The sequence below is a fragment of the Triturus cristatus genome, chromosome 6 (assembly GCF_964204655.1).
Source record: "Triturus cristatus chromosome 6, aTriCri1.1, whole genome shotgun sequence".
In the NCBI taxonomy this organism is placed as follows: Eukaryota; Metazoa; Chordata; class Amphibia; order Caudata; family Salamandridae; genus Triturus; species Triturus cristatus.
The window spans coordinates 818,413,441-818,426,051 of record NC_140589.1 but is presented as its reverse complement, the minus strand read 5'-3'; positions in this window follow the sequence as shown (position 1 = coordinate 818,426,051).

The following is a 12,611-nucleotide window of genomic DNA, read 5'->3' as shown; positions in this document are numbered from 1 at the left end:
AACACCATTGGGTCGCCCCTGTGAAAGCGCCACACACAGAGGGTCTCGTCTCAAAACATCACAGGTAGCCAGGGTATGACATTTTTTGAATGAAGGCAGCGGAGCATGTGTGTGATGTACGTATGTGTGTGTGTGTGTGTGTGTGTATGTATGTATGCAAAATAATAGGTTTATTTACACGAGGGGGCAGAAGACGTGTTTCGGCTGTCAAGCAGCCTTGGTCACATATATATATATATATTCACTTAAAAAACCATAGGTTTCAGACACGTTATAGTTAGGAATTAGCACTTAAAAACCTTGAGATATACATATAAAAAACTTATTTAAATTTCAGTAAAACACACATTCACTGAATGATGTCATCAGTGATGTCATTTGAGATGTCATTAGTGATGTCATGAGTGATGTCACTGACCATGTCATGAGTGATGTAATATGTGACGTCATCACAAGTGTATTGCAGGCGCGTGAGTTATAGTTAGCTGAACTAACTATAACAAGGGAATTTCAATGGTTTTGTATGAGTGAAATGTCCAGCTAACTATAACACCCCTGCAACCTATGGTTTTTTCAGTGAATTTCTAAGGTTTTTTAAATGCTAATTCCTAACTATAATGTGTCTGAAACCTAGGTTTTTTTCAGTGAATTTCTAATATTTTTTAAATGATAATTCCTAACTATAACGTGTCTGAAACCTATGGTTTTTTAAGTGAATTTCAAAGGTTTTTTAAATGCTAATTTCTAACTATGCCTACAGAAATAGGACATGTGAAGAAAGAAGAAAACACACACAGAAAGAAGAAAAAGAAATGCAGAAAGAAGCTACAGAAGTCCTCAAAGACAAAGAAAAGTGCCGGAAGAAGGAAGACTTGCAGTAAGAACAAACAGAGGAGGAGAAAGAGTCTTTGATGCAAAAGCATCCTGTACCCACAACTTTTTCAGATGGGTACTGGTGGTAACTGACTCTGATCTAAATCTTGCTGAATAGCAGGTAAATTGCGAGAGAGTAGGATGACCTAGTCTTCAAGGGTCTGCTAATGAGAAATCTTTTGTAAAGCTGCTTATTAATTTTGTGGTTTTTGGCTTTAGTTGGCGCTTTGCCTTATTTGATGTATCAAGTGCCAGATTCTAAATGAAATTAAAATCACCCCCCAAAATTAATATGCCTTCCATTCATACTGCTAATTGATATATTTGAACTAGTGCTGCGGTATTGTCCTCAATAGGACCATAATAATTCACCAGGTTCAGGACTGCTTCCTGCAACTTAACTTTCACCCAAAGCCATCTGCCTTTCCCATCTCGTTGAACCTCCTTAACCTGCCAGTCGAGGGTGTTCACTAGTAAAATCCCTATCCCTCCGACAGCTAAATTAGCAGAAGGAAATTATGCCGGTGAATACTTCTTGGGAAGTGCTATCTTCGGGACATCAGTCCTAAGGTGTGTTTCTTGTAAAAAACAAACTCCGGAGAGAGGGAGGTAACCCAATTTAAAATAGCAGCGCTTTTCAGCGGGTTAAGTAATCCATTGACATTACATGTCACTATTTTTATATTCTGCATTTATTGGTTTCCTTTTGTTTGGCCTGCTGTATTCTGCATTTTTGATCCCATCTGACCTGACCTACACAATTTAGAGTAATTCTATAAAATAGTTTATATCTTTCCTGTTCATTTTTTACTATTGCTATATCCATCCCCACAAAAACCCCACCCAAAATGCCACTACCCCTGACCCCTGGAACCCGCCCCGGTAATGTGGTCATCCCCTTAGGCCCCGCAAACCACATCTCTCCCTCCCTTTATAGCAATTGGGTGCCCTGTTCCTGTACCCTAGGTGATCTGCCCCCCACACAGCAGCCAAGACACAGCAAACATAAATCAAACATATGGGTGCCGATTACGATCCTGTAAAAACCGGGTACGAACCGTCGGACGGAGCATATTCTCCGTCCGACGCGTACCCGGTCGGAACAACATACAAACATGGAAGTATGATTCGCACGGAAATACTATTTCCGTACGATTCGTACAAAACACCGACCGACGAAAATATACATACAAATGTGATCCGGGAAAGCGCCGACGTGACGTCGGGACGAACGCAGCCTGCCATTCACGAACCAGGAAGTACGATTCGCACCGACGTCATCCCGCACGGAGAATATTTTCCGGCAGCCAAAAACTGCCGGGAAATTAGGACGACGCGAACGAGGAGTACTTGCACGCGACAGACAGACATGGACCCAAACCTACGTGTCATCCCGGCCCTCATAGCAGTCGACTTCCTCTACAGGTTCCGACGCAGACGCCGCAGAAGGTCAGAACAACAAAGGGAGGGGGAAAAGGGGGGGCAGGAGCAGGGGCAGGCCACAAAACCCCCACCCAAGTCACACAGCACACATGCCCTGGACATACCTGACCCCCAGGCCCTGGTCACTACGAGGGGGTGGGGGCGTGTCCAGCAAAGCCAGCATCCGCCACAATGGAAGTGGTTGACGAAGCGAACCGGTAACACAACAATACAGGTGCGTCCCATACCCATGCCTTAAGAGCGTGGGTACGAGTCGTACCACGCCCACACCTACGTCACCCCAACAATGGCGGGACGGCTCGTACCCACGTGGCAAAGGCCTGGGTACGGCCCGCACAAGCATTCCACAGCGTGGGTACGGATATGTGCGGACCGTATCCCCACCCCCGTATGCAGGGAGCGTACCCCCCATCCCAACAGTGTACGTACGGACCGTACCCCCACCCCCGTATGCATGGAGCGTACCCCCCATGCCAACAGTGTACGTACAAACCGTACCCCCACCCCGTATGCATGGAGCGTACCCCCACCCCAACCGTGTATGTACGACCCGTACCCTCACCTGCGTATGTATGGAACGTACCCCCACCCCAAGTGTGTATGTACGGCCCGTACCCCCACCCCAACCGTGCATGTCCGGCCCGTACCCTCACCTGCGTATATGTATGGAGCGTAACCCCACCCCAACCGTGTATGTACGACCCGTACCCTCACCCGTGTATGTATAGAGCGTACCCCCACCCCAACCGTGTATGTACGACCCGTACCCTCACCCGCGTATGTATGGAGCGTACCCCCACCCCAAGCGTGTATGTACGGCCCGTACCCCCACCCCAACCGTGCATGTCCGGCCCGTACCCTCACCCGTGTATGTATGGAGCGTACCCCCACCCCAACCGTGTATGTACAGCCCGTACCCTCACCCGCGTATGTATGGAGCGTACCCCCACCCCAACCATGTATGTACGACCCGTACCCCCACCCCCGTATGCATGGAGCGTACCCCCATGCCAACAGTGTACGTACGAACCGTACCCCCACCCCGTATGCATGGAGCGTACCCCCACCCCAACCGTGTATGTACGACCCGTAACCTCACCCGCGTATGTATGGAGCGTACCCCCACCCCAACCATGCATGTCCGGCCCGTACCCTCACCCGCGTATGTATGGAGCGTACCCCCACCCAACAGTGTATGTACGGCCCGTACCCTCACCCGTGTATGTATGGAGCGTACCCCCACCCCAACAGTGTATGTGCGGCCCGTACCCTCACCCGCGTATGTATGGAGCGTACCCCCACCCCAACAGTGTATGTGCGGCCCGTACCCTCACCCGCGTATGTATGGAGCGTACCCCCACCCCAACAGTGTATGTGCGGCCCGTACCCTCACCCGCGTATGTATGGAGCGTACCCCCACCCCAACAGTGTACGTACGGACCGTACCCCCACCCGCGTATGCATGGAGCGAACCCACACCCGTGTATGTTCTAAGCGTACATATCCTGAAATAGGAGGGTTGGGTGCAGAGTCCTCCCAGCAGTGCCCAGTCATAAGAGGGGTGTGTGCAGAGTCCTCCCAGCAGTGCCCAGTCATAAGAGGGGTGTGTGCAGAGTCCTCCCAGCAGTGCCCAGACACAGGAGGGGTGTGTGCAGAGTCCTCCCAGCAGTGCCCAGTCATAAGAGGGGTGTGTGCAGAGTCCTCCCAGCAGTGCCCAGTCATAAGAGGGGTGTGTGCAGAGTCCTCCCAGCAGTGCCCAGACACAGGAGGGGTGGGTGCCTAACACTCACAGCAGTGCCCCTGCAAAGAAAACGGTGGAGTACCCACAGATCCAATGCCCACAAATGTCAGTCAGGTGCACAAAGATCCTGCAGTACATGTACCACATGTGTGCGAGGCTGGGAGTATACACATGCATAGCGCCGAAAAGAAAACATGTCCACATGAAGTCATGACAACAGTCTACATACACAAGTACAGTGACCACCAAGGACGCCACGAATGATGCAGGTGGAGACATCGCTCAGCATGCATGGCCAAAGTCTAACGAGTCCGTCACACACCCACCCAATGTAGACACAGCTCAGCACCACATATTGGAATGACCCTGCAGGGAAGATGTCAGGTTACACAGAGGAAGGAACACACCTTGGGACGATGTCACCATGCAGTAACTGCTTACATGAACAAAGTTATGTAGCCAACAGCTTGTGATGGCACACAGATACCAGGGTCCTCCCTATGACCAGCACAAGACTACAATTCCCACACACCCAACACATTATCACCACCCAAAATGATGGAGCAGGTCCACCAACAGCAATACCAGATAGACAGTAGTGTACAAAGGAAAAATAAATTGCTTTATTCAGCATCCAAAAATCTGTTTGTCCCTTGAAAGTTCAAAATGTACAATGCCCATAGGGCAATCCAAAGTTCAAATCCAGGTGGGGGACACAGTGGGACGCGTGTCCCCTAGCTTGCCTGCACAGTCAGACTCCTTTGTCTTCCAGAGGGGGGGGCATCATGTGGGGGGTAGGGCCAGGCACAGCAGGGACATGAGGGCAAAGGGTAGGCGTCGTGGGTGCAGGGACGGAGGACTCCACCACAGGGGGTGGGGCAGCGCCAAAGGCGGAGGTCAGGATGGCGCTGCACACCTCAACAAGGTCCTCCAGCGACTCCCCTGCACCCGAAGGAACCACAGGCCCCAAGGAGGGGGGGGAAGTCGGAGGGATGGGTCGCAGCGCCACTGGGGGAGGGTGTGGACAGGGGGGGGGACTCAACCACCCTGACCGGGGACTCCTTTGACCGCTTGCGGGGTGGTGTCACTGTGGGGTTTAGGGACAGAGCGGCCATGAAGGAGTCTTTGCTGGATTTGTGGCCAGGAGAGCTGAGGGGAGGGGATTTGGAGGGAGTGGATTTTGTGGAATGCGGACTCCCACTCTGGCTGCGTGTCTTACGTTTGCCCCCCGACCCAGTGGGTGTGTCTACTTCACCCTGTGTGTGCGTGCCAGGAGGTGTGCGTTTGACCTTCCCTGCTGGTGTGGTGCCTGTGTCTGTTGTGGTGGGTGCATGCTGACGTCTGGGTGTACGTGGGACAGGCATGGGAGTGGGAAGTGTGGATGGGTCAGGGGTAGAGGGTTGGACGAAGCGCTGCAGGAGACCCACTGCTGCAGTCAGTGTCGAGTCAATGGACCTCAGCAAGTTGCGTTGGTCAGCCTGCGATGAGAAAATGCCCTCCAAGTATGCCTCCATGTTGTTCAGCACTTGGCTGTGGCCATGGAGGATATTAAGCATCGCAGCCTGACCAACCTGCAACTGCCGCTGGATGTCCACAGACTCGGCATTGGCGGCAGCAGTGGAGACAGGGGCAGGGGGTGCAGTGCCTGGCAGGAAGGAGACATGTGGTGACTGGGCACGCTGGGAAGGGACACGAGCAAGTGGGAGGCGGCTGATGGCAATGGAGGGGGCGGGGAGAGATGTTGTGCCGCTGTCAGCTGGTGGTGCAGCCTCCGCCCACTCGGAGAGCTCAGCCTCGGACCCGTCAGCTTCATATTCTGTGGTGGCAGTGGACAGGTCCTCCGCCTCACTCCCCTCCGCCTCAGTTCCACTCGATGTGCCAGCCAAGATGTCACCGCTGGCACTGGTGCTCAGTCCCTCCGCTCAGTCTGTGCTGATGTCTCCCTCCGTGTCCCCCGACGATGCTGTGGGCAAGGTGAAGAGACAGGAATTAATCATACACCTGTATACATATGTCACATGAGTCCAATCTACATAGGTTACAGTGCATAGCCTGAAAAGAAAGATGAGTAATATCTACAAAACAAGGTACATATGTAGGCCCTGCAACACACAGTTGGTTGACCCACCATGCCACTGAAAAACTATGGAGAGCATGACACAATAGCAAATGACATGAAATGGATTTTGACAGAGGAGCCAGGCCCTGGGGACAATCCAGCACTGCATCTGCACCACACAGCGTTGCCGAAAATAGGGATGAGCAGGGACCATATCCATGAACTTTAGGCACATGCTGCATAGGTAATACTGAAAACATGCCCACCATGACTGGCTCACTATGGGTACGCATAGTGATAGTGAGCGTACGCGCGTGTGTATGGTCCGTATCACTATGGGTATGCATACGCGAGCACACCCATAGTGATAGTGAGCGTACGCACGTGTGTACGGTCCGTATCCCTATGGGTACGCATACGCGAGCACACCCATAGTGATAGTGAGCGTACAGGCGTGTGTACGGTCCGTATCACTATGGGTGTGCTCGCGTATGCGTACCCATAGTGATACGGACCGTACACACGCGCGTACGCTCACTATCACTATGGGTGTGCTCGCGTATGCGTACCCATAGTGATACGGACCGTACACACGCGCGTACGCTCACTATCACTATGGGTGTGCTCGCGTATGCGTACCCATAGTGATACGGACCATACACACGCGCGTACACTCACTATCACTATGGGTGTGCTCGTGTATGCGTACCCATAGTGATACGGACCGTACACGCGCGCGTACGCTCACTATCACTATTGGTAGGCCTACGGCAGCACTCCCATAGTGATAGGGAACGTACACAGGCCCTCAGAGCGAATGTACGGTGCCTTTCACACATCACAGTGGTGACAGGCAGCACACAGGAAGGAATAGAGCTGACATACTTGTCCATGGATGGACATCAAGGCATTGTCTGGGCAGTACTACATGTGTGGGGCACAGGTGTGAAAGGCTGTGATGAGGCACATTACTCCTGAGTCGAGAAGGCAATAGATGTATGATGAGATGTGTACAGATGTTATGTGTGACGGTGCAATATGTGCCAGGCATGCCCTTAACACCTTTGACATGTGTGCATGTCGTACTGCACACTTGGGATGAGCGTCACTGGCATGGCACAGTCAACAACACACGCAAGTGTCCCCTGATGCCCGCTACAGGGGTTACCACACCAGACTTGTGACTACCCACGGTGCACGATGTGTCTATGTCATGTATGTGTGGTGTGTTCCCATTAGCTTGATGTTGGTGTTCCCCCAAAAGCATCAGCTGTTGCAGCAACCAACAGGTGTCTGTGTGTAGATGGACATGGCACACTGTTACGCACACCAGGCCACATGTGGTATCGGATGTGAGGTGCGTATGTATGCATGGGACACGGAGTAGCGTAACAAGGACCTGTCTGCATCCTCTCAATGTATGTGTGGTGAGTCATTACATGTACACCTTAATGGCAAGGTGTGTGGGCTGTCCTAGTGTAATGTCATGTGACCTGTGGCTCTAGTGTTCCGCTACCTGTCTCTGCAATCGACATCCTACTTCTGCTGATGTGTTGATGTATGTCACTCCTGTGTTGCGTCTGGCTGTTCACTTACACTGGGACACAGCTACTCCCATGCCATGGCATGTGGAGGTTCACAATCTCCGTGTAGCTGGGTCTTGGTAGGAGTGTCACCTGGCAGCCATACGTGTCCAGGGCATGTAGCACATACCTGACTCCGTATGTAGCATATGTGTATTGACAGATTAACATGTGCTCAGTACATATAAATTATTGTTGTAGTGCACTCACTCTTCCTTGTCACTTCCAAATTACTGCAGAGCGCCGCCTCTTCCCCGACCAATTCCGGACTTGGCTGACATGCGGGAGAATGACTGTATACGCTGCTACCGCTTCCCCCAACCGTTGATTGAGGAGTTGACGGCAAGGCTGGCACCACACCTGCAACCACTGCACAGGTATTCTACTGCACTGACACCCAAGCTGAAGGTAATGGCAGCCCTACATTTTCTTGCCACGGGTACCTTTCAATATACCATAGCTCATGTTGGTGGCATGTCCCAGAGCATGTTCAGCCGTGTGCTGCATGATTTCTTAGAGGCCATGTTGCTTCACCTGGATGAGTTCATCCATTTCCCAACTCCTGACCAGTTGAGTGGGGTCAAGCGTGGATTCTATGCCCTGGGAGGGATGCCCCATGTCATTGGGTCCATAGATGGGACACATGTGGCTTTGGTACCACCACAGGCACAGGAGGTAGCGTACAGGAATCGCAAACACTACCACTCCATCAATGCCCTTGTGGTGTGTCTGTCCAACATGGTGATTTCACATGTCTGTGCTCGTTTTCCAGGATCAGCACACGATGCCTACATCATGAGGCGTAGCAGGGTGCCTGAAATGATGACGCAGCTGCGCAACGAACGAGCATGTGTTGTTGGTGGGTACACTCTGTCTGTCCTGTATTTTGCGTAGACTTCCAGCACGACCGCTTCTCCTGTCCTACTTATGTCCATGTGGTTTCCATGTAGGGGACGCTGGCTATCCCAACATGCCATGGCTGATCACACCTCTCCGCAACCCCAGCACGCCGGCCCAGCTCCGCTACAACACCGCCCATGGCCGGACAAGGCGAGTGATAGAGAGGACATTTGGCCTCCTGAAGAGCCGATTCAGATGCCTCCACAAGACCGGCGGCGCACTCCCATATGCCCCGGCGAAGGTCTGCAAAATCTTCATGGTCTGCTGCATGCTGCACAACATGGCAGTTGAGAAAGCTGTGCCATTCATCCTGGATCAAGATGATCAGGACCATCCACCCGTGGAGGACGAAGGGCTTGGCAATGGGGCTAGTGATGTGGAGGATGTGGTTCCACAAGAGGACATTCGGAGTCGGCTCATACGCGACTTCTTTGCTTAGTGGTGAGTACCAGTGTCTGAGTGTGCACGCATTGGTCCCCATGTGGCATGTGTTGCGATGTGTGTGTCCATCTGCATGTATGCCACGTGAGTCAGAGGTGTGTGTGGATGTGTCACTCGAGTGATGGTGCCAGTGATGAGTGTATTTCCCCAGTCATAATTGTGACCTAGCATGTTGTCATCCTTACATGTGTCAAGTACATGCACATGCAAGTGGCTGTGCTTTTTGTGGCTGGGTTCTTGTGTGTCTCTCATCCCCAGGTACTTGCGCATGCCGTCTGCTGGTTGCATTGTTGTGGCACTGCTATTCCTCATGGACACGTCATTGTGTGCTGACTCAGCGTTACACGCACGGACAAGTTTGGAAGTCTCCTTCGGGTAAGGGATGCATCAGGGGTGTATTGGGTGTGGCAGTTGTTTACGATGTGTGCACACTGCCCCAGTCGATGTTTGGTTCCTCTGCAGACATGTCGCATCACCATGGGACACATTACATGTAGCTGGGTACACCTGAATAGATGGTCAGACTTGTTGACAGTCATCTGTGATGGGATAGTGGATTGTGATGATGGCATCAATGTGTGTAACACTGCCCTCGGACACATACGGTTTGCATTGGCTTTACATGGTGTGGGACTTCCACATCAGAGGATCAATGGTGTATGGCAGCCTCTCCGTGAGCAGCAGGGGGTGTTTAGCTGTTACCCGACACTTGTGTGCCAGTTCCATGGCTATCACGCATTTGTGCTGCAGAAGGGGGGTTCCAGTGTTGGACCCACATGTTACTCCACATGACCTGTGTATGTGTACTCCGAGTTGCCTCTGCATTCCCGAATACATGACTAATAAAGGTGTCCCTATGCCTCCAAGGTGCCTCTTCTCAGTCAATGCTGGTGTGTTGCCACGGTGCATACGGCTTGTCTGGCATGGTTTTCCGTGATAGTGGCTATGTGTCTATGTGTAGAGTAGCAAGATGCAAGCTGTTTGTGTGGGAGTAGACTCTGTATTGTGCATGATGTCCATGACTGTGTGGGTATTGTGACATGTGCCATCCCCATGCATCCAACGTTGGCCAGGCCACCATTCTCTGCATCCACCTGACTCAAGCTTGCAGGACATGGTTCTGCCACCTGTCTACACATACCTGGGTGCCCCCCAGGACACTCCACATGATTCCTGACCTCTGTGCATGACTGTCGCTGTACTCAATATGTCTGTCGGCACGGTTGTGCGGCCACCCCCTCAGCTGGTTGGGCCCATCACGGGTGTGTATGGTGCTCCATGTCTGTCTTGCCTAATACATTGTGACCCATGTGTGTCCTGTGCCAGACTCAGGCCCCAGGGTATGGATGGTTGAAGTCATATGAGAACTCAGGCATGGTTAGACTTTACAAGACACATGTAAGGTAATAATGCAAAATGTAGGCATCATCTCTTTATCGTGTAACTTTTTATTTGTGTTGGGGTACGTGGGGGGGGGTATGACATGAGGGGCTTTCTGGGTGTGTGGAATCCAAAGTTCACTGGGGGAGTTGGTGTCCTTGTCATTGGAAATCATCAGAGTCCATGCCACAGTCTTTGTCAACATTGGTCAGACAGTGACCAGCAAGTCCATGTGGCAGAGAATGTCTTTTGCTGATGTGCTGCTGTTGGTCCAGTGGGCCAGGTGCCAGGCCAGGTGTCCTGGGAGACGGTGCTGTTGCGCCGACCCTCACGGTCTTTTCCGTGGACGACCCGCCCTCCTGCGGGAAACCTCAGAAGCAGGCCGTGACGATGTTTGGGATGCTCCGTCGGATGTCTCCTCCTCCTCCTGATCCCTCCCTGTGGGTGGTGATGTTCTTCGCCTGGTGGCACAGGGAGGGTTGCCCATGTTGTCGGCCATCCAACGGAGTGTACGGTGAATTCCCGTGAACACCGTCACGAGCTCAGCCTGTCTGTCCTCCATCCGCCCTTGGTGTCGCAGTAGACAGGCATGTTGCTCCGCATGTTGCTGGGCCTGCTGGGTCTTGATCTCCTCGAGGGTCCCCTTCATCTCGTTGAGGGTGGACACAACCTGGGCCATGCCCGTGGTGTCCTGCCGGTATGTGTCCAGGATGTTTCTGACATGGGAATATACCGGTTCCGCAGCCAACTGGTCAGGCTCGCGCCTCCGCCGTCCTCCACTCCCACCACCCCTGCCCACTTGCACCTGGCCTGCCCTCGTGGGCACATCGGGTCTCCAGGACCCCTGAGGGGTGGCATTAGCGTTGTCGCCTGCCCCCTCCTGGGTGCCTGGTACACCGTGTCCCTCCTGGTCAGCCTGGCTGCATTGTGGTGGTGGGGCAGGGATCCTGGGTGTCGCCTGGGATGTGGCAGGAGTGGGGGTGGTGGTTGGCCCAGTTGTACCTGACGCAGGTGCTGCAGGTGGTTGGACACCAGAGGGGCCAGGTTGGTCGGGGTCGTCCACAGAGTGGTGAGAGTCGTCGCTGCCGGTGGGATCGTCATCCCGCAGAGCCGGGTCCTGCGAGTCTTCCCCCCCAGTGTTGGGGGGTGATCCACGACGTCGACCTGTGTGTGAGAGAGACAATGTTATTTTTGTTCCATGCAACATCCATGTTTCATTAGTTTCTAAGTTGGCACATTTTCTCTGGGTCTTTGGATATGTCTTGCATTCCACTCACAGTGCACTTGTGCATGGGTATGTCCCTTGGCCACAGCTTTTGAGACTTTACCTATGTGTGGCACAGTCTTACTTGCTGCGTCAATTGTGACTGCAGTCAGCAGTGGAGTGAGCAGGTGTGGCGAGCCATGCATTGGCGCCTTCCGTGTTGCACTGTACGTGGGCACATGGAGTTGTTCCACACACTTATATAATGCAGGTAGCTGGCGTTGTGCTCGTGCACAGGTTGAGACATGGCCCAGTGTTTTGCCATGGAGAAGAGAGGGGGATTCAGGCACTGGCCACCCTTGTCTACATGCACGCAGTCCACCTGCTGACCAGCAGACATTCCCACACCCCCCAAGGCTGAATTGGTCTCCCTGTGTCTCCCTTTCTCACTCCCTCTCTGTCCCCCTCTCCCTCCCTCCCTGTGTCAGCCTCCTCCCTCTGTCCGTCTCCCTGTGTCTCCCTCCCTCTCTCTCCCCCTCTCCCTCCCTCTGTGTGTCACCCTCTGTCACCTCAGCCCAGCTTCCTAGGCACACACTTTTTGCAGATCTTTGAATGGCCCTTGGCTTGTTCATGTGAGTATTGTTTCTGATCTCCAGGCACCCATTGGGTGTAGTGTCTGTGTCTGCGCTGCTGCTGTGGTGGTGTGTGCTGCCACTCTTTCACAGTGTTGTCTGTTCATTAGCTGCTGTCATGTGCAAAAACGTGCCTTCACCCCCATGTCTTAATGCAAGGCGTCCGCCATTTGCTAGCAAGTCTTTCCTGTGTGGGGACACACTGTTTGTCTGGCTGTGACCTAGGCCATATGGGCAGAGGGCATTGTTGTCTGCTTCTGAGTTGCACTATGTGATTTTTGGGGCCCACACTCCCGCCATCTGGCTTACCGTGTCTTGTGTTGGTGTTTTCTGTGGCCTGTGACTTGGCATTGTC